Here is a 20,479-nt window from a genome sequence, read left to right as displayed (position 1 = left end):
ACGAATATAAAAATAAAATCAGGGAATATATTAAAAAAAAAAAAAAAAAAAAAAAAGCAAAAACTGGGTGAAAAGAAAAATCTCTGAATGTTTCACAGATTTGGTATGTGGCCTCCTGGTGTTATCTCTAAATAGGCTGAACAGATGATACTTTTGCTGGCCCATTAATAACATATAGGCCCGAGACAGACGGGGGTCTCTCTTTTGTAGCTGGCTGAAAGGAGAGATCTGCAGCAGCTGCAATTGTTTTTCCCCACATGGGGGTGGTAGGCACTGCGAGATGAAATGTATGTATGTGTGTGTGTGTGTGTGTGTGTCTTTGACAGCAAAACCCAAGACATGAATGCTTCTGCTAAGCTGCACAAACCTATCTCGGCTCAGGCCGGACACCTTTCCCAAAATAAAGGGATTTGTTAACCTCCCCGCTGTTCTATCCGAGGCACTCTCACAGTATTTATGGTTTTCTCCCAACTTTGGATTTCTTCTTGACAAAATGTGTGAAATTTGTTTCTTAAATCTTGGAAAACCTGGTAAAAGATACACCTTAGTGGCTCTGTAAAATATGAAAGAACTGCATTAGGTTATTTTAGATTGGGGCCTGCAGTTCTGCGACCAAAATATACATTTCTCCACATGAAACTGGGCATAAGTGTATATTTTATGCGTTTTTTTTTTTTTTTTTCTTCAACTAGATTATTCCATCCTTTGTGACCTGGTTAGCTGTTAATCTTCCATATGAGTTCCCTCTGAAAAACAACTGACTGGGGACTTTAGCCTCAGGCAAGCTATCAGAGAGGAACTGGGCCTGTCCTCATGACTGCCATGTTTAACCAGCTATCTTTTTCCATAATGAAAACAAGGGAAACCGCAATTGCTTTCCATGAGAGGACAAGCAAGAAGTTTGCTGTGTGCAGAAATGGTGCACAGCTTGTGCACAGCCTTGGGGCCATTATTTAGAGCCTGGATGACCTTATCGTCTCATGAAGATAAAAGGCTCTGTTAAATTGGATTAACAACTGTCCCTGCCTCGGTGTTGCCAATAGGCATGCCGCTATATTGTATTGGACTAATAGGATGAATATCAGTTTGGATGAAGGGAGAATAGCGCCGAGTTGGTTTTAGTTTTAGGGATATGTTTCTGTGCTAACGAGGTTGTTGTATTGCAAGCGTGCAATTTTGCGAATGATTGTGCTTACCTATATGCGTCCTGATGCGCGTAAAACTTGCATAAATTTGCGCGTTGCATTGCACGCCTTTCTAAAACATATAACTAGGTTATGATGACAGTTTTTTTGTTTGTTTGTTTTTTTTTTTCGTTGGATCTGGGCTAACAATCGATGGACATACTCCAGACAGCGACGGAGAACGAGCGTTTAGGCGGCATACAGTCTCCCCAGCTGCCCCTTCATGTCCAACTCCGCGGGATCTGCGCTGCAATTTCAGGAGCGCACCGGGGTGTCTTCTCAGGCTGCGACACCGAGGGGTTGACTGTCTGCTCCAGACAGTCAACCCCGCTAATCCCCTCCAAGTTTGCATATTCATCCCAGACCATTCCCATGCATACATGCGCCTCTCTGTGCAGTGCGTAAAATCTGGAGTATTTGCAAGGAGCGCAAAGATTTGCGTTGTGCACTAGTGGTGCCGAGTCTAAAATGTGATTGAGGGGAAAACAATACTGAGTTGGTGTCTTTTTTTTCTTTTCTTTTTCTTTTTTTTTGTCTTTGTTAGAAATGCAAAATTAAAGGGATTTTGTAGAGATCGCAGCAGCAAGTGGCAGGCACCGGGGGGAAAAGGCTTGAATTGGTGACATAAAAACATATTCTCTGTGCTGCAAAATCTGTGCAGCTGAAGAAACGCTTTTTGTGTTTGGGGAAAGGTTCGCTCACATTTTTTTTTTATTATTATGGATATAAAAAAGATTCGCGCCTGTCAGTATAGACAGGACCCGGTATTATTCGCCTGGAAAATGGGAGCAGTTCAGATTCACGCAACTCCTGAGGATTCTGCATTACTTTCAGTTAGTCGAAGGGAAAATCCAAAAGGCAAAAAGAGAGAAAAGGGAAACACTTCCAACAGGACTGCTGTACCAGCAGAAAGATTACTTACCTCTCAAAACAACCAGCAAAATGAAAAGTAACAGGTATCCTCTTTAAATGCGGCTCAGAAGAGGGACAATAAAAATAAATAGGAAAAAAAAAATAATCCAATCCAGGTTAATGAAAATTGAAACGCAGATCCAAGTGAAGAAAACGAAGAATAAACCCTCCTAACTCACACAGATTAAGAGCTAGTTGGAGTTTATCTGTAGCAGCACTGCTCTGTTTTCAGTGGCAGCCCCTCTCACACAAATACACAATCAACTGGCTGTGAGAGGACATGGACGCAAGTGTGGACCTCAGTACAAATGTGGAGTTGTGTGCGCCTCTAGCTCTGCTTCAATAGAGCTCTGATGTCATCTGGGGGAGGTCCTTCCTTCTTTTGGTCTCTCTCTCTCTCTCTCTCTCTCTCTCTCTCCGTCATGGTCTCTGTTTTGGTGCTTGAAGATGCAGTTCCGATTAGGCGCACTAGGGGGAGTGGAGGAAAGAGGAAAAAGCAGAGATTCACTCACCATGTGCCACAAAAGTCAGAAGAGGACCCCAAAAATACAAGCATATAACATGTGTGACAATGTTGATAAATATTAGAAAAGCTATTATTAGCTGTGTCACTTGATCTAGAGAACAAAATCAATTTCAGGTTTCCATAAAGGATGTCATCAGTTGTCAGAAACTCTGCAAGGGGTGTTTTATCTCAGATGTGCTTTTTTCAGTCTTTGTACAAATAGACAATTAAATGAGTTAGTGTTTTAAAAATGAAAATACCTGAAGGGCTAAATAAAATCTGATTATTTTTATTTTTTTTTGTACATTGACAGCAAAAAGCTATTGTCTGATGTTGGACCAGAATAGTTTGTAAGAAATTATGTGCACATTCTGTCAAATTATAACAAACCTTTATCCATTCACCCATCCATTATCTTAACTTATCTTTGCAGGATCTGAAGGAGGGGGTTTAGTGCCTATCATTGAGATTTTACATACTAAGCAAACACAAAGTAGAGTAATTGTGAATTGGAACTCCCCCCCCCTCCCCCACAAAAAAAAACAAAACAAAAAAAAAATAAATGTGGCATTTATTTTTCTGCTCCATTTTACCTTGATTTTCCTAAAAAGTCAGTGCAACCATTTGCTTTCAAAAGTCACCTAATTGGTGTGCAATTTAATCTCTGTATAAAACCAGATGTTCTGTGAAGCTTTGAGTCTTAATAGAGAACACTAGTGAACAAATGGCATAATGAAGAACATTAGTCAGAAACCAGCCAAAAGGCCCATACTAACGCTACTGGAAAGCTGCAGCGACTCACAGCTCAGGTGGGAGAAATGGTTACCAGAAAACAGTTGCAAGGGTCGTCTCATAGGGAGAATAGAAAATAGGTTAAAGAAAGTACTTGAGTTAGATAAGACTCAAGTACTCACCTAGATTCAAGTTCACCTGAATCTCGGTGAACTTTTCACCTAGATTCAGAACACTGTAAAAAAATAACACTCTCAGGCGCCTCATCCCACAGTGAAACATGTGAGTGGCTACATCATGCTGTGGGACTGCTTGTTTTAATTAAGGACAGGTGAAAGTTGACAGGAAGATGGATGGAGATAAATACAATCCCAGAGAAACCCCGTCGGTGTGCAGAAGTTTTGAGACTGGGATAGATGTGTCAGCAGGACAACAATCATAAATGCATAGTAAGAACTATAATGCAATGGTTTAGATTACATCTTGTGTGTTAAAATGACCTAGTCAAAGGCGAGACCTAAATCCAGTTGATGTTGTACATCTAATCTCCTTGAGTTTGAGCCATACTTGAAAAAAGTGACAACACAAGAATAGCAGAGATGCTTAAAACTACTTGCAGCTGTAATTTTAGAGAACGGTGGTTGAACAAAGACTTGACTTAGAGGGCCTGGACACAAAAGCACACCACACTTTTCAGATTTTGATTTGTAAAACATGTTTGAACACATTGTTCCCTCTCTTTGCTACAATTATTTTCTTGAGTTTGACAAAAGTCCCCAAGACCAAATTGTAACGTGACAAAATGTTGAAAGTTGGTTTGTACAGCTGCTTATACAGGCCTCTATTTATGAGCCTGCATTTAGATAATTACAAATAAGTGCATTAATACAGCATGGGCGTAAGCTGCTTTAACATACCTGAAGTGCCTCTTCACCTTTATTTGATTTTTTTTTTCTTTTTCTATTTAGATGAAGCCAAACAACAGGTTCTGCTTCCCTTTGGGTCCAAAGCAGAGATGAGGCGGTCAGGGGTTTTACAGAAGAGTGTCTGACCTGGCCAACACCCTCTTGGCCTGCGTCATCTCCTGGGTTTTCACCCATCTGGCTGCATGACAAGTTGGACCCCACAGTCCCACACATTGCGTTGCCATGCCATGTGTTTATTTCTTGTTGAATGGCATCATTTTGTTGATGCCTGTAGAGATCAGCTCTCTGAGAGCTGTAAAATTTCAAGTGAGAAATTTTAGACTCCTTCCTTGTTTGTCATCCACCGTTGCCTTCGATAATTATCTCAAACCTTTACAATCCGGCTTTAAGTGCTTCGAGGGTCTGCATTAATTTTCAGTGAACGCTCAGATTTATTAGAGAGCTTTTGTATTCTCTTGCTGTGGGGATGCAGAAATATCTTTCTGTTTGTCACGACAGGGATGCTGCTCTGTAATAATTAATGACATCTTTAAAACGGGAGGAAAAAAAAATCACAAAGAAAAATCTCTTTCTGAAGCTAAATTGGAGGCTCAGTAATGAAAGGAAAAAGCTGGCGTTTTGAAAATGAAGACCCGCTCGCAGGGTATCTTGGCAATAATATATGCTGAGTTATGTTCATGGGGTGTTAAACAAACAAGAGAAAAGCTCAATGGCTGTCTTCATCATCCCGTGTTCGCATTTTGCCAGGGACAGAATGTGATCCAACTTCAGCCTCAGCAGCACAGGGTTTAGACCATGATTGCCGTCTTAACTGGAGTACCTAATTGAACAGACACTTAAGCCCGGAGCATCTGCCGAAACTACTTAGACCTCCACTGGAGGTTCTCTGATTTGTTTGCTTTCCAGCTGGAGTGACTCTCACTTTTGTTTGCGACACAATGGGATTCCAGATTCCTTCCTGGCTGCATGCTATTAATTTGTTAACTAAAGCACATGTTTAAAAAAAAAGAGGAGAAGCAATTTCTTAACCTATCTATAATAGCCCAGGTGTTGTCTGTCAGAGACTTGAGGGCGATAAAAGGTCAACCTCGGACATCCTGGCCTGATCCGTGTCCTCCTTCCATGGGGACGGAGTAGAGAAATCTGTGTCTAACCTCAACATGTCTTCCTCTCCTAAATCGACTGCAGACACATCTGTCAGCGACTGGTGATTGACCCCCCTCTTAGACGTACAAAGAGCCCCACTGGAGGACGAAGGTGTTGGGTTTCTGTTATCTCAAGACTGGGGGAAATCTGTTGCCCCTGTTGGTCTTTTGTTGAAGGGGGAAAGGTGCTCTCCTTTCCCAAGGACATGCTCCAGTCTGTCTGGCTACTTTTAGTGTTTAGACAATTAAGATTGCTTCCTACTTTGCTGTGAAGCTTGATTTTTCTACCTTTTATAGTCTAGTTTCTGCTTTGTCTTTATTATAATACTCTGAACCTATTTGTTTTGCGTCATCAAATGCATCAAAACAGATAATTGATTAACTTTGTTTTTGCATGTGCTACAGTCGATACGTGGGGGTTTGCAGTTGACTGGCTGTGTCCTACTTTCCTGGACTTTTCTGCGGGACACATGGACACAGTTGGATTTGTCCTATGTAAGCTCGGTGTTATGGCTGTTCCTGTTATAAAAAGACAATAAATCCCAAAACCGCTTTGAGGCTCATGAGGGAAAATGGACCGATTGCGCCTCCTGTGCAGCAATCCTCTGGCTCGAATTCATTATTGACATTAACATGTTCTTAACCAATGCCAAATTAACAGGAACATGTTAAAGCTAGCTGCCAAAACCCCCGCTTTGTGTTTCATTTACCTTCTGCTCTATTTGCATATTCACCCTCAGCAGGCGGTCGTCGGTGATCTTTGCTTTGGGCCTTTCATTTCTGATTTTTTTTTTTTTTTTTCCATCCAGAAAGGCAGCTTGTCAGAATCAAAATGGTTTAACTTTGATTTGTGCTGTTAGTTTTGTTGCCACATTCACATTTTTGATTTGGAAAGGATGTAATCAATGTGACATGAATGGAGAGAGCAAAAGCACAAGTCGGTGAAAGTGCAAAAAGAACACGGATGTCGGATTTTATGGATGTGAGCCTGTTTCAAATGTAATTTTTGATGCCAAAATAGTTGGTAAAGTGTGCTTTGACTGATAGAATTTGAGTCTTCATGCATATAAATGCAGTGTTGGCTGGGTTAAGGCTCTAGTCTTTTCTAATGGAAATCCCAGATGTGAAGGATAGGATGACCCTTCTTCATCTTTAAAGAACCAACAAAAACAGAGACTACATGGGGCATCCTGCTGCTTAGAGGCCTTAGTCAGCACTCATTCGGGACGTGGGTTCGTAGACAAGCAGAAAACCTTAAATCAGCTGTTTCTCTTCTTGTCTTTTGTCGGCTGCTTTTGTGGCGGCTGGTGTGTCGTCTGCTTAGATGGGGAAACATGAGGCTGAGAGAGCATCAGACTAGCTCAGAAAGGGGATGGTGGCTATTGGACTTGTCAACCTCCGGGACCTCCTGTCGGTTAATGACCCAAAACACAATGCTCTCTGATCAGATTAGATAGAGCACGCTTCCCCCACGACACTAATCAGCACAATAAAGGAGATAAAAGCTAGAATTACCATATAATGTTTTCTCAGTTGAGCTTACATCACCAATATAGCTAATTGAAGCCCGCCTTTGTCCTGCTTTGTAACTGGTTTACTACTTCTGCACTAAAATGTATTTAGCCAACTTAGCATCTTTTTACCAGCTGTAGTTAAACTCTCGCATTTATCTTTTCACTGGACTGAACATGTCTGCGTAAATGCTGACACACACTTTAAGACAACATGCAGTATTCCTTCAGTATGGTGCCTTAGTCCACGGAGAACACATGTATGTGTATCTACTAAAAAGGTCAATTGAAGTTTAGAGTTGTAAGGAGAGGAAGTTGGTGCTAATGTTATCGAGGGGAACAAAGGCGCTCTTGATAAGATAAAATATATTATACAGTACCTCATGGATTGCAGTGTCTTGTTTGCTGGATCACTACAGGAAGTGTGAGTCTTAGGCAAACGTATTGCCCCAACAGGCACAACTGACATCACATATATCAAAGTCCTCACTTATCTTTGACAGACACGAGGCTTGCATCGGTCGATGTTTAGAATTTTGAACAAGAGACTTTTCAAAACGTTTTTAGGCAGTTGTTGCTCTTAAAGATGCAAATGTGACACAGTGATTGTTACGCATGGTTGATCGGACAAGAAGGTGCATCCAGAAATTAAAGATCAAAAGCGTTCTGTTGAGTTCTTTTCACTGCAGCTTGTCAGTTTTAAGATTTGCTTTAATACGAATCACACAAATTAACTAGTGACACCCCTTGGACTAGAAAATATCTTGGTTAGAGTTATATTTCACTGGGTTAAGGTCAGAGTATTAAGAAAACTCTGAAATGCAACCTGTCTGATAACATGAATTAGATCTTAATTGGAGCTGTGGTGAACCTTTCCAGGAAAGCTCACTGCTGTTTGGGGTCCTTTTCAAGGCATTTTTAATGCCGTGCTGAGCTGAGCTGACAGAGCCTTTGGTGGAGGGGAAAAGTTCCTGAAGAGCAGCTGAAACATTACTTATTAAATTTTATAGCCTTAAAAATAAGCTGGAGAATAACCTCACTGGTGAGTTTTCTCATTACGGGATTCACTGGAACAGCATTAAAATATGTGATTAACCGAATTATGAATAAATCATTTAAAACAGTCCAGAAGCATGTAGCATTAGCCTAGCATTTCAGCACAAATTAACGAAGCAACAGAGTTGCTATGTCGACGTTTGTGGGGCCTTTTTGTGAATCCATCTTAAAAACTGGGAATCCGGAGCTTTTAATTTCGCCTAAGGATATTTTCAGGTGACACTTTCAGCTGCCCCTACAAAAATGTTGGCATTCATGCCTCACTGTCTGACAGCAGTGCTCCTTCGTACATCCCAAGTGACTCGGATATCAGATGTCTAGTCTGCAGCCAGGAGCCACGTTCAAAGGAGCCCCTACAGAAAGAGGCGATTGGGAAATAAAAAAGACCGGTTGAAGTGAGGAGACATCTATGACTCACTTGAAAGAAATATTTGTAAAGCACCCACCCACCAATTAACAGCAGCGCGCAAGGTGTCTGTGCTGGAGTTGTGAATGACACGTTTTGAGCATAACTGGAGTAACTGGAGTAGAGCCTTTTTATCCCGCTGTTGCCGGGGTGATTTTAGGTTAACATTCAACAAGACCTAGAGTGTCTTAGGTGTGCATTACACTGTTGGCGCATCAGATTGCAGAGAGTTCCGGTTTAATCTGCATATACATAAAATGAGTTAATCCTCTGTGAGGTTTTTTTTTATTTTTTTTTATTTTTTACTTTTTTCCCCCTCTGTCTCTTCTAAAGCATGAGACCTTCCCAACTGTAATCTAACAACAACATGAATAATTTACAGTATTACAGTTATGAACTAATGGTCTCATGATCTCATTTAGATCTTTTCTCAAGGTTGACTAGTAACAACTCCTTAAATGTTGATAGAACATTTTATAGACATGTTTTTTTTCTCTGCTTATAGTTTATTAAAATACATAGAAATACAAAAAATATCTACTACTAAAGCAATAGTATATCCAATACAAACTCTCAAGAATTGATTCGGTTCAGCTAAACAGCCACCATGGGGCAACATAATTTGATCAACTAAAGCAGGGGTGGACTGGACTTGGGCACCTGTGACCTAAAGCATCTCCACTGATGGGTTTCATCTTACCTTCACTGGCTTACAACAGCAGATTGCAGTGCAGGGAGAGAGTTTATCTTTCCAGATCAAGATGTTTGTCTTTTTATCTGTGCAAACAGGTGTCCTGGTGTCATTACTCTGTTTTAAACAACCGTCAGCCTGTGGACTCTCTGTACAATACCGCAGCTGGTATTTCCAACGTGTTTATAGATGAAGTTGCGAACCACATGCATAAATTAAATGAAAAGACAGAGATTGTGAATGCAGCTTTGTGGAGTGTGTTATCATGCGTTTGCAGTGCATCTTTCACCATTAAAACAGGCACCAGCAGGAGGAAGACATAATAAATTAGAATACTAGCTCAGGCTTTTATTTTCCCACACCAAAATGAAGGAGGTTAAATATAGCACAAAGTTCCCATCTTTAAGCATAGCAAACCTTTGGAGTTGGCTTCTAGTTTTGATGCGTCTTCAGGTTGTTGATGGTTTTGTAAGCTTTAGTGAAGACCTGTGAAAGTGTGTTTTTCTAATTTTGGTAAAGGGCCAGAAAATATCGACTGAAAATACATTTGAACCTTTCGACATAAATCAGGCACAGATTATTAGAAAATAATTCCATGTCATTTTTGTGGGAAGTTTTCCTTGTTTAAACCTCAAACATTGAATTTACTGTGCTACTCAGTACTGAAGTGAGGGTAAGCACCATGGTGATATCCAAAGAGCTGTCTGAGTCCCTAAGAATGAAGATTGTCATAACTTCTTAGTCGGGTATTTAAATGGTCTCGACAGAATTTGAACCATAATTCTGTATGGTTCTTTACCAAAAAGAAACATTCAAGACAACTGTCAATATGCCCAGGTCTTGTCATCCAAGCACGTTCACCCTCAGTGCAGAATGCAAGATGTTAAAAGTCTCCAAAGCCTTTAAAGGTTTTGCTACTATTGGTATATAAAAATATATGATAATCAGAAAAAAAAGATTGCACAAGTTTAACATTCAAAGCAGGCGTGCAAGGAGGAAACCTCTGTGGTCTCAGAAATGCATCAACAACAAAGGACAAACTTGGTGTAAACCAAATTCATCATTGCAGGAAAAGAATCTCAAACCTGTCACTTGTGTTTTTCATTTTTTTTATTTAGCTTTTCTGCTGCTGCTGCTGCTGCACTGAGCTTTTTGTTAGGTTGATGTGAACTTCTGAAGGAGAATATCCACAGCTTCTAGACACCGTTTTTACACTTTTTTTCCGGCCCTAAAATGATGCAATAGTTGGGTGAGACGAGGCAAAGGCTGAACTGCAATGTGTGACTTAAAGGAGAGAAAAAGAATAGCAGGAACATGTTTTTCTTCTTCCTGCTTTTAAACCGACACTTCAAAGACATCCAGGGTGTTTCAGGAAATTTAGAAGCAAGACGTGGATTGAGGAGGTGGTGTGTTGCGTAAACAGAAGTTCTTCCCTTATAGCCGCCATTTGTCACCTGGGCTACATCAGGATGCAAAATGTATACATTTTGAATGAAGCATGGGTGGGAAGAGCCGAGCTGCGAGATCTTGCTAACCTATTCTGCTGTCTGTGTGAAATTGGATTTGAAAGGGCAAGGGGTTCTCTCTTCAGATGTTTTGGTGAACATGTAAAGCTGCTTTAACTGGCTATCCAATATGCATTTTTATATAAATAAAGGCCATCGTTAATGAGGAGACTGACCAGCATTTCCGGCTTAGAAACATTCATCACTTTGATTTTATTGTTTGTGTCTGTGGTCCATTTTTAGCAGTGCGTAATGCTTTGCCAGGCACTACCTTCTATATTTAAGATGCCTGCATTCGGAGTTGGCGTAGCGGTGCAGTGGGTGGCCCAGATGTGGAGGCTACAGTATTAATCCATCCAGGGTTCAATTCCCAACCTCAGGAACATGGCTGTGTGTGTTCCCTTTCTTTCTCTGCTCATTTCATGTTTAAAACAGTGTGAAGAAGAGATGTCAGAGTTACAAAACTGCACTGCTCCAACTACAGAAAAAGTACTTTATTATTATTTTTTGTCTTTGTTGTAGTCTTATATTAACTCATTTTTCCCACTGAGATAGCTAAAAAGCGTATTATTACTAGTGCCATTTATTGTGAAATACATAACATGAACATTTTACAAGGAGACTTTAATGAAATTGTTTGTGTTTATTATTTATTTATTTCTTACCTAGTTGACTTCTGAATGAAATTCCTGGCACTAAGTTTTATTTTGGGATAAATATTGCATTGTTCTACTTATGAAGTACATTATTTTTAATGTACTTGTAAGATGACTAAAAGTGAAGAAGTTCAAGAGGTGCAGCGTGAATGCTTTACAGTGTAGAATTAGTCATTTTAAGCATGGTTTTAATGCTATGGAAACTTATTTTTGAAGAGCATTTTTTTGTTTTTATTTCATGGTTTGAAAAGTGAAGGCCAAATTCTCCCAAATCCATTGAAGCGCAGCGTTCAACTCTTGCAGCAGCCGCCCCCAGCTCTCTCAGAATTGGGGAAACCCCAGAGGAGGCTCCATTTAACCCTTTAGGATTAGTGCTCATGCCTACTTTAGCACCAGTAAAAGGGAAAACGTCTCAGCACATCGAGTCAACAGGGACTCAGGCTTGCTCTGCTTGCTTCCCACACTAAAATGGACAATAAAAAAAAAAAAAGAAAAGAAAACGAGAGAGAAGATTCGGCTCTGACTTGAATAGAGTTGGATATTTGCTTTACCGTTTGCCCTTCCGCAGCCTTCACAGTACATTACTGGACCAAAAATACGAGGCAGTAATCTCAATAATATATTCCAAGCTGGTGTGTAGAGCTTTGCCTTGAATATTTTATCTGCATCAGTTAGTCCACTTAGAGTTGAAGGAAGGTTGCTAGAAATGGGGAGATTTTACCATTTGCATACTCTGCTAGTATTAAAATTGGGTTTATTTCAGCTTTTGCTGTGTTGTTTTCAGACGGCAGATTCTCGTTGTTCTTTCGTCTTGTATGCCTAAAAAAAATTCCTCCCATGTCCTTCAATTATTATTCTTACTCTGTTTATACTGTATCAGAGAAGGTATTTGTCAGCAGTGTTCTGAGTGGAAAGCAATGATGTAGAGAGAGTCCGGCTCGGTGTCAGAGGGCGTGGCATCTCTCACTGGGGTCCCCGGCTCTGTCAAGGCTCAGTCTATTGACTTTAGCCCTCGCTGACATTCCCTTGTGTTTGTCTAGGCTTTCATCACAGCTCTGTTCAAACAAACGGCAGCCACTGGAAAGACATTTTCTCGCTAACTCACAGGAAGACGCACATGTGTGCGCACACGCATACACACACACACACACACATGCATGGGACAGACTTTGATTGGACTTCATAGCAACAGGTGATGACCTAGATCAGAGTCAAAGCCATAGCAGCTGTGTTGTGGGTTTCCAGTGGAGTTCTTGGAGAAATAACGACTGTTAAAGATATGAAATGAGTATGTCCTGCTGTCAGGATATGGCTGATTAGTACATTGTGGGGGAGTAAAAGCCTCCATTTCATTCTCCAATAGAAATAAAAAGTAGCAGGTTTACATCTCACTACAGTTTCTGTTTCTTTCCCACCAAGTCTGGCGCTGTAGTTCTTAGTAGAAAAAAGCTGGAGTGTTTCCTCCCTCCTTAAGCAGAGCAGCTAAAGTATATTGGTGCCTTTTTCACAATGGATGAAGAAGATGGATAACTGACCTGAACCACAAATTAAAGCACTTGATTTACAGGTCTGTCCATGTTTTGGCCTAATCCTGTCATTATAAGATATGGATCTTGTCTTAACGAATGAGATCCCAAATCCTTGGGATCTTCCAGAATGATCCGGGGAATGGGACTGATTCTAAATCGGCCACATTCTGAACCTATTTTAATTAGAGAATTATGAATATATGCAATAATAAGATTAATGTATCTACTTTTTTTTATAATTCTGCACATAAAACCAGAAAAAGTCATTTTTTATTGTTTTTTTTTTTTTTTTAAATACACATTCTTTTTTGCCAAGGAAAATATGCCAGTAGAGAAACAGTTTGATCTAACACAATGTGCTGGTCTTGGCAACCACTACTAATTTCTTCCTAATAAAAAAACATTTAAAGAGTTGTTGTTTCTTGTCGACTTTATCAAAAGTAAAATTAAAAACTCAGAACCTACTGGAGGGACTATATATATATATCCCTTGAGTACTGAGAACTGGGCCTTGGTATCTCCTAGAATTAGCTGCATGGTGCTGCAAGCAAGAAGGAGGGCTGGACTTTCCTTCTGGACCAGGAGTTGCAACCAAACCTTGGACTAGCACAGAACAACAAATGGATGCACTGGTTTTGCATTTTGTACTGTAGCTGGTATGTATTGTTCAGTCAGCAAAGGAGGCAGCCAGCAGGCATTTTTCAGCCAGTCAAGCGGGACGAGTGTCGTCTACTGGTGTGGATCGGCGTCTGGAAGGCTTCCCAGGACTCCAGATTTCACGCTTGCAGTGGTGGCCGCTCTAGTGGAGGAACAGATGAGACGCGTTGTCTGGCGAAATCACAGCCACCGAAAAGAGGGAGTGCTTACTGTCTCAACTCAGCTGCGATGTATGGAAGAGAGAGTTTTAGAAAACAGGTGCAACCCACACCTGCGTGTGTCCCGTCCACCTTTCTTAATTAGAGTTCAGCATCCTCCTAATGAATATCCTCATTCTTGTCTCCTCTGTATTTGTGCTTGTGTGTGTGGGAGCCAATAGGCTCAATTGGGAATTATCTAGCGGTCCCTGGAGAACGCCTCTTTTCTTCCTCTCTGTTTATCAAAATACTGTGGAGAAGCTCAGCGAACCCATTCTGATCTACTGGACAGTCACTGAGTCTCACTTCACACCTTCAGTTTTATTTCCCACTAAGTAAACTACATAAACACTTTTTTCAGCAATAAGTAAGCCCCAGTTGCAAACTTTCTATTTTCTTATTTCTTTGCTGTGCCAGCAGATTCTTATACTGGTGCAGTGGGGAGCAACAAAGTCCCTCTCTGTCACCAGATCTTGCAGTGGGTTGGCGGGGATCAGTCATATAACTCATCAGATCTGAGGCTTAATGTGTCAGAAGTGTGAGCATGTAGAGGAGCTGCAATCTGTTTGATGTGCAGTCATCTGCTGGGTTGTAATTGGGACTCAGGCCTCTGTTCCTTTGAATGCGCTCACTTGGAATTCTCTTTAGAGACTGTGTTTGATTTCTCTTATAGTCTGATGGTTAGAAGAGACTTTGCACTTGTCTAGCTGTCAGAATACGTGAGCCGCTGTCTGAGAAACTCTTGTGGAGATGCAATTGACAAAGTCCCAGCCAGTTTCTGTTTTTTGTTGGTTTTAACAAAGTTTGTTCCTTCACCTCTGAAATCTCTTGGGGTTTCTTGCATTACCTCTCTAACTGATTTTTCTCTGGCGACCCGGCTGAATTGCCTCAATCATCGTGGACCACCAGTCTCTGCCTTGCAAACACACATAGCTGCACAAGACCCCGGGGAGGTGTTAATATTAATGTGAGGATAAAACACATCAAACTCTTGCAACACTTCCAGATTTATCTTAGGTTTTTGATTGCTGTCTGGAGATCAGTAATCTTGTCACCTCTTCGGATAGGCTGAGAAAAGTGGAGTTTTGCTTATAGGTGATCCAGGAAGCCGTCGGTGAACTGTTTGGTTAGGAATGTGGTTGATGTTTCTGGTTCAGGATTTCTTTGGTCATCTTTAGTTCTTACTTGGGAACTGGACAGTGGCTATAAAAAGTCTGCACTTCTTCTGTTAAAATGCCAGGTTTTTTCTGGAGAATTACACAAAATATCTCTTGACATTATGTTTTACAGTGAAATTACTGTCACTGCTCTAAAATTGCAAATCTAGTACTTTAGCTACTCGTTGAGTTAGTATTTCAACATTTTATACATGTGACCTGATGAGAGAAAGCAGACTTGTTTTAAACAACTGTAGTAAATAGATCAAATGTAATACTAAATGTATTTATTGTAGGTTGATGAAGATTCAATTAAGATGTTACTGAAATAACTTTATAATTAAACTGCAGAAAAAGCTAAGTTTGCAACCGATTCCAACTCTTGTACACTTATTTCAGTATGTAATTTTTTTTAGTCAAAGTAATCTGATTAATTTGCACTTAGACATGTTAGAAAATGTTCACATTGATAATTGCTACCTGAGCAAATAAATCCCAATTTGAAAGTTTTTTTCCCCTTAAGTGCTGGCCATTGCAGGAGAGGTATTCGGCCAGTTCAGGTTAAAGATAAGAAAAACTTTTATTTATAACAGATTCAGAGCTGCATAACTCTTTAAATGCTATTGATTCACTTGACAGTTTCCCTTCAGAAAATTCATATTGATCTCTGAGGTAAACAGTCTGCCTATACTTATTGGCCAAGTGCTCAAATTTTAAACTTCTGATTGTGTTGGTCGCCCACTTTAATTCCACTTTGTTCCACAAAGTGATTGCAGAAACAAACAGTTTTCCTCATTAGTTTGTCAGCATTTCTGTGGCTTCTAAAGGTGCCTCTTCTGCTTGATGGTGGCCATGGTGAGAGTAGATGTAATTGCTAATTTAGCTAAAGTGTGGAGAAAAGCAAACAGAAGGAAGAAGCTGAAATGACCAGACTACATCTCTTTCCAGCTGCCTAATCTACTCAGGTAATTCTCCTCAAACCCACTGAGTCCATGCGAGCGATTGAATTTCAATGAATCTCTGATGAGATGGGGGCCAAAAAAACAAGCCTCCCCTTAGCACTCAAATGGATTGGCAAACAGATGCTCGGCCAAAGTGACAGGTGATAAGTGCTCTGGCAAGCTGTAAGTGAAATCTTTATGCATGTCTCGCTGTATGTAGCGTTGCTGTCAGAGCCCATCCCTCATTCGGTTTCTCTCGTTTGCAATGTTTCCAGTCTTTCTTAGCTCCAGAATTGGCTGCTCTTTCTCACTGATAAAAAAAATAAAAAAATAAAAAATCTTTGACCTTTCAGATGAAGCGTTTTAACCTGTCTACTTAACAAGGTGCAGCGAAAATCTACAAAATATCAACTTTTGGTACTTCATTATTTTTGACCCTTCTAGCCTCTTATGGTAATTTCTGATTGGAGTAGATCTTAATTTGTACTTAGTTGAGTCACAAAGCTTGATAGGTGCTCTTGTTGTTTGATGAAATGAGAGGAAATTGCACTCAGATCAAAAGTTAAGTTGGTGCCAAAGGGTAGAGTTATCTACCTTGTTCATGGACATGTAATACTTTAAAAATCAGAAAGCTCAGTTTAGATGGGATCCCCAAGTATATCACAATAATCCTCACAAACAGTAATCTTTGATAGAACGAAAATGGATTATATTTACCACTAGAAAGAAAGCAAAATTGGGTACTTTTTCTTTAATTTGAGCAGAAAGTCAGTGTGTTTTTCTAACATATTTTTTTGACATATTGAGTTTTAATATAAATTTAAAAACATTTTTTTTCAGTGATTTAATTAAGCAACTAAAACTGAAGAAAGGATGTTTTTCTGTAAAATTTAATTTAAAAGCTGCACTTTTTTAGTAGTAAATCATTTGGCAATACACCCACATTTGCTCCCACTTTAAATGGCTTAATTTACACACAGGTATATCATATGATGTACATGGGATCAGAGATGTGATTAGATTGTGCTCAGCATTTAAAGTAACCCACTTCAGACAGAAGGTCTGCAGTGGATTACTCTAAATTCGAACAGTTTTAAACACAGGGTCATGATGTTGGGATTCTGTGTTGCAGTAGGACCTGAACAGCTCACTACTGTCTAATCCACTATTAAGTCTATTATGTATTATATGATGCTTGAAGAAAATGTGAGATGATTTTGGTCTTTAGATGTGCAAAGCTGATAGAGACTGGCAGCTGTAACTGCAGTGAAAGACGAGTTTACAAAGTATTTACCTGAGGGAAGCCAAAAACAAACATCGCTAACTTCCTAGGTGTTTTTTTTTACTGTAAATCCGTAAATATTTTTTCTTCCCCTGGAGCGTTGGAGTTTGTAGCTATGATTTTTCAAAATGTGAAATAGTTGAAATGTAATGTGAAGTCTCCCTCATTCAAGTGTGTGAGATTACCTTGGAGCTGTTTCTAAGTACTGTCCCACTGTTGTGTACAGGTCAGAAGGTAGCTCAGAGATTTGCATGACATTTTGTGACAAAAAGAAAAAAAAAAAGCGTTTAAACGAGCTCTTTATTTAAAGCAGCAGCTGGATCAGTTGGAATCCCACGCAATTTCTCTTCATTACTCACACAAAGCGGCCTCAGCCACCTTCATTTATTTTCCTCTTCACTTCATCCTGCTGTATGCATTTTTCATCCGCGTGGATCAGGGGCAGACTGTGCTTCTCCACCTGAGACCCCCACATAAATCCCATCATAACAAATTTCTTTTAAAATGGATGACTCAAGGCACTGCCTCAACATCTGAAGTTCCTGGCAATCAGTAAATTGCTGTCTTAAGAACACGAGTTGTGCAATTGCAAGGGGCTGTGATCATAACCAGAGAGGATTTAAATCAGAGTAGCTACCCCCCTTTTGTCTCAAAGGACAAAGCAGGCTTAGAGAAGGCATGGGTAGCTATTCTAACGCTTTTTGCATCAGCATACAAAGCTGCAGTTTCCCTGGTACAAAGGTCTAATCCTCCTTCTCCCAGTCTGACTGTTGGTCACTCAGCCACCAAGTTTTTCTCTTGTGTTTGCATAGCATCATTAGCCGGGGGGTCAGTCCTGCTCCCTCTTTAGTCCCCTTTGGATTCCCAGTTGCTCTTTTTTAACAATAGTTGCTATTTCCCAAAGCTTTAACTCTTCTGCTGTTGGCCTGCAGCACTTTAATACCAGCAGTTTATAATCCTTTTGACCAAAGAACCATGGAACATGGGCACGTTTCTACACCGCTGCCTACATCTGCTGTGGAAACAGCACCTTATTCAAGTGCCATACTCAAAAAAAAAAAGAAAACTTCCTCTCTTCTGACCAACTTGTTTTTCCGCTGTATTCAGCATCTCTAAATGATCTGGTACTGTAATCATTGTCAGATAGAGATTTAATTTTGTCATGGAGGAGATTAGCATGGCTCAGTCCCTGTATATGGTGGTAGATTAAACATTTGGAGTGAACATGACTTTTAAAGTGTGGCGCTTGACTGGTCAACACACAAAAATCAAATGTATTAAATGAATGAATCAATCATCTTTACCTTTGACAAAATCCAGAAAGGTTTACAAAACGATTCGTCTTTTCAGACTTTCTTCACTTTCCCGCCACCTAAAAGTTATGTCCTCATCCATTCATCTTTACACCAGAACATCAGCTTGTCTATTCATCCAGTTGTTGTTCTATTGTGCATCCTTGCTGTCTTCCTTTTGTCCATCTTTCTGCCATCCATCATGCGCTGGTCTGTTCTTATCCATCCACCTTTCTGTTGTCCACGTGTTCTTCCGTTCATTTAGCTGTTTGTGTGTCCTCCATCCATCTGCCCTCCATTTATCCACCTTTATCCATCTATCGTTCATTTTCTGTCTATTATTAATCCATTCATGAAACATCTGCTCATTTTCCATCTATCCTTTTATTCGTTCATTCAACCAGCCATTCACCCACCTGCTGATGACCTTTCTAGGTTTGCAGTAATACTTTAATATTATCTAACAAAGGACTGAGTACACTGGAATTGTGAGTCTGAAAAAGTGTGGATTTTTTTAGGTAAAAAGTTGTAGGAAACCTGACTATTGTCACACTAGTTAATTAGAGTTGATTTGTTTGAAGTCTTAGTTAAAGAAAACTTAATCACAAATCTTCATGGAGTAACAGATTGGTTGATATTAACGATCACCTTTCACTTTCAATGGAGAACCTGAAATCTTTTTGGGGGATAGCCAATATCTCGGTGCTGTTCTTTTCTATACTTTTCAACCCGATGTTCTGCACAACAAAAAGGCAGAGTTTCCTCAGAGGGCATTAATGCTAAATAGAAATTGGATTTAACACATAGATGTTCTTTCAGGACGATTAGACCTGCAGCCAAGCATGGCGTCCTTATGCTCCTGCCTGTTAAGTGTTGGATTAAGCCACTTGGAACCGACACATTCACGTTCCCTTTCTATACTGATCGGTTCTTGAAATTACTTTCTCCTTACCCTTGGGAGAATAGAAAGTGATCATTTCAAAAGTTCAGGTGAAAGACTTCCTGTTTACAGTCTAAACGTGACGGATTTACAGTGAACTGAGCTGGAAATAGCAATCGCACATTGGAGGCTGAACAAATGTTCTGTTGTACTAATTCAGCTTCCAGCCTAAAGCCTCATTTATGTAATGTAATCGTTTGCAAACGGAGGACATGGAGTATTCATGTAGGAGAATGCGCCATTACTAACCATGCAAATAATTTTTAAAACAATGTAGAATAAATGTATTGAATGTTTGTTGTTTTGACAAAATGATTAACACAATTAAAATTTGAGATTTTACAAAAGAATTACTCTAAGCAAGACTCAAACTTCTTTGTAAATAAGTAAAATTCTTAGTTTATTACCAGACATAATCTTTACACATTATACCATTTATGTTTCTACGTCGGCTCTGCAAGCTATACTGCATTGATTTTTTATGAGATTGCAATGTTTGCTAGAATTGCCGTATTATATGTAGTCTCATCACATAAAAAAACAAAAAAAAACCTCCTTTCATCCGGAGGAAAAATATGCCTGTATGCAATCAACTGTAGACAAATGTTGTCCCTATAATTTCAATTCCATTTTAAAATAGTCGTCCATACAGAATTACTGCTAACAACCAAGGCTGTTGGTGTTGTAATAAAAAGGACAGATTTCATTTCCGGAGCGCTTGCTGTGGAGATAATGCATACTTGCTTGTGCATAGAAAAATCATATTTCATTTTTTTTTTCCTTTCAAAACATAAACAACCAAATGTGACCCTAATTCTTTTCATGCTTTGTTTCAAGGTCCAGGTAAGGCAAACCTCTGAATAATTTACATACTTTCTTGGAGGGAATAGAATATTATTCTGTAATTATTGTTCCAAGACAGCTACCCTGTTGGCTGTTTGGTTTTAAAGCAATCCAAGGATGCTTGGATTCACAAGTCTAATTTATCTTAAGTGAATTGCTTCTATAGAAAAACAAAAAAAGGCCAATAACAATAAAAGAAGCTGTTCATTTGCAGAGTATCTCTGTTAACCATGGATGCTGTGCTTGTCTGGATTCTTAAGCACAAACTTTGGTCCGGTTCCAGACGAGCTTGTTTTTGTAAGTTTTTAAAACCCAAATTCAACACCAGGCTGGTTTCAAGGGGAACAAGGAGAAGAGTGAAAATACCTCTGATGATGCCCCACTTTGTTTTTTTAAAAAAAAAAAAGGAAAC

At 39.7% G+C, this 20,479-nt stretch overlaps 1 protein-coding gene across 1 annotated transcript in view; it reads right to left on the bottom strand.

The window, feature by feature from the left end:
- flrt3 (fibronectin leucine rich transmembrane 3) overlaps positions 1–2,434 on the bottom strand; it is a 14,152-nt gene extending 11,718 nt beyond the window's left edge. The window contains exon 1 of the mRNA XM_015037033.1: positions 2,107–2,434. The gene's annotated coding sequence lies outside the window, so the exon portion shown is untranslated. The remainder of the gene's footprint in view (positions 1–2,106) is intronic.
- Between the last annotated feature and the right edge of the window lie 18,045 nt (positions 2,435–20,479).

This window comes from Poecilia latipinna, unplaced genomic scaffold (genome assembly GCF_001443285.1).
Source record: "Poecilia latipinna isolate Pla-1442-1.1 unplaced genomic scaffold, P_latipinna-1.0 Scaffold389, whole genome shotgun sequence".
In the NCBI taxonomy this organism is placed as follows: Eukaryota; Metazoa; Chordata; class Actinopteri; order Cyprinodontiformes; family Poeciliidae; genus Poecilia; species Poecilia latipinna.
This window is presented reverse-complemented; position numbering and strand designations above follow the sequence as displayed.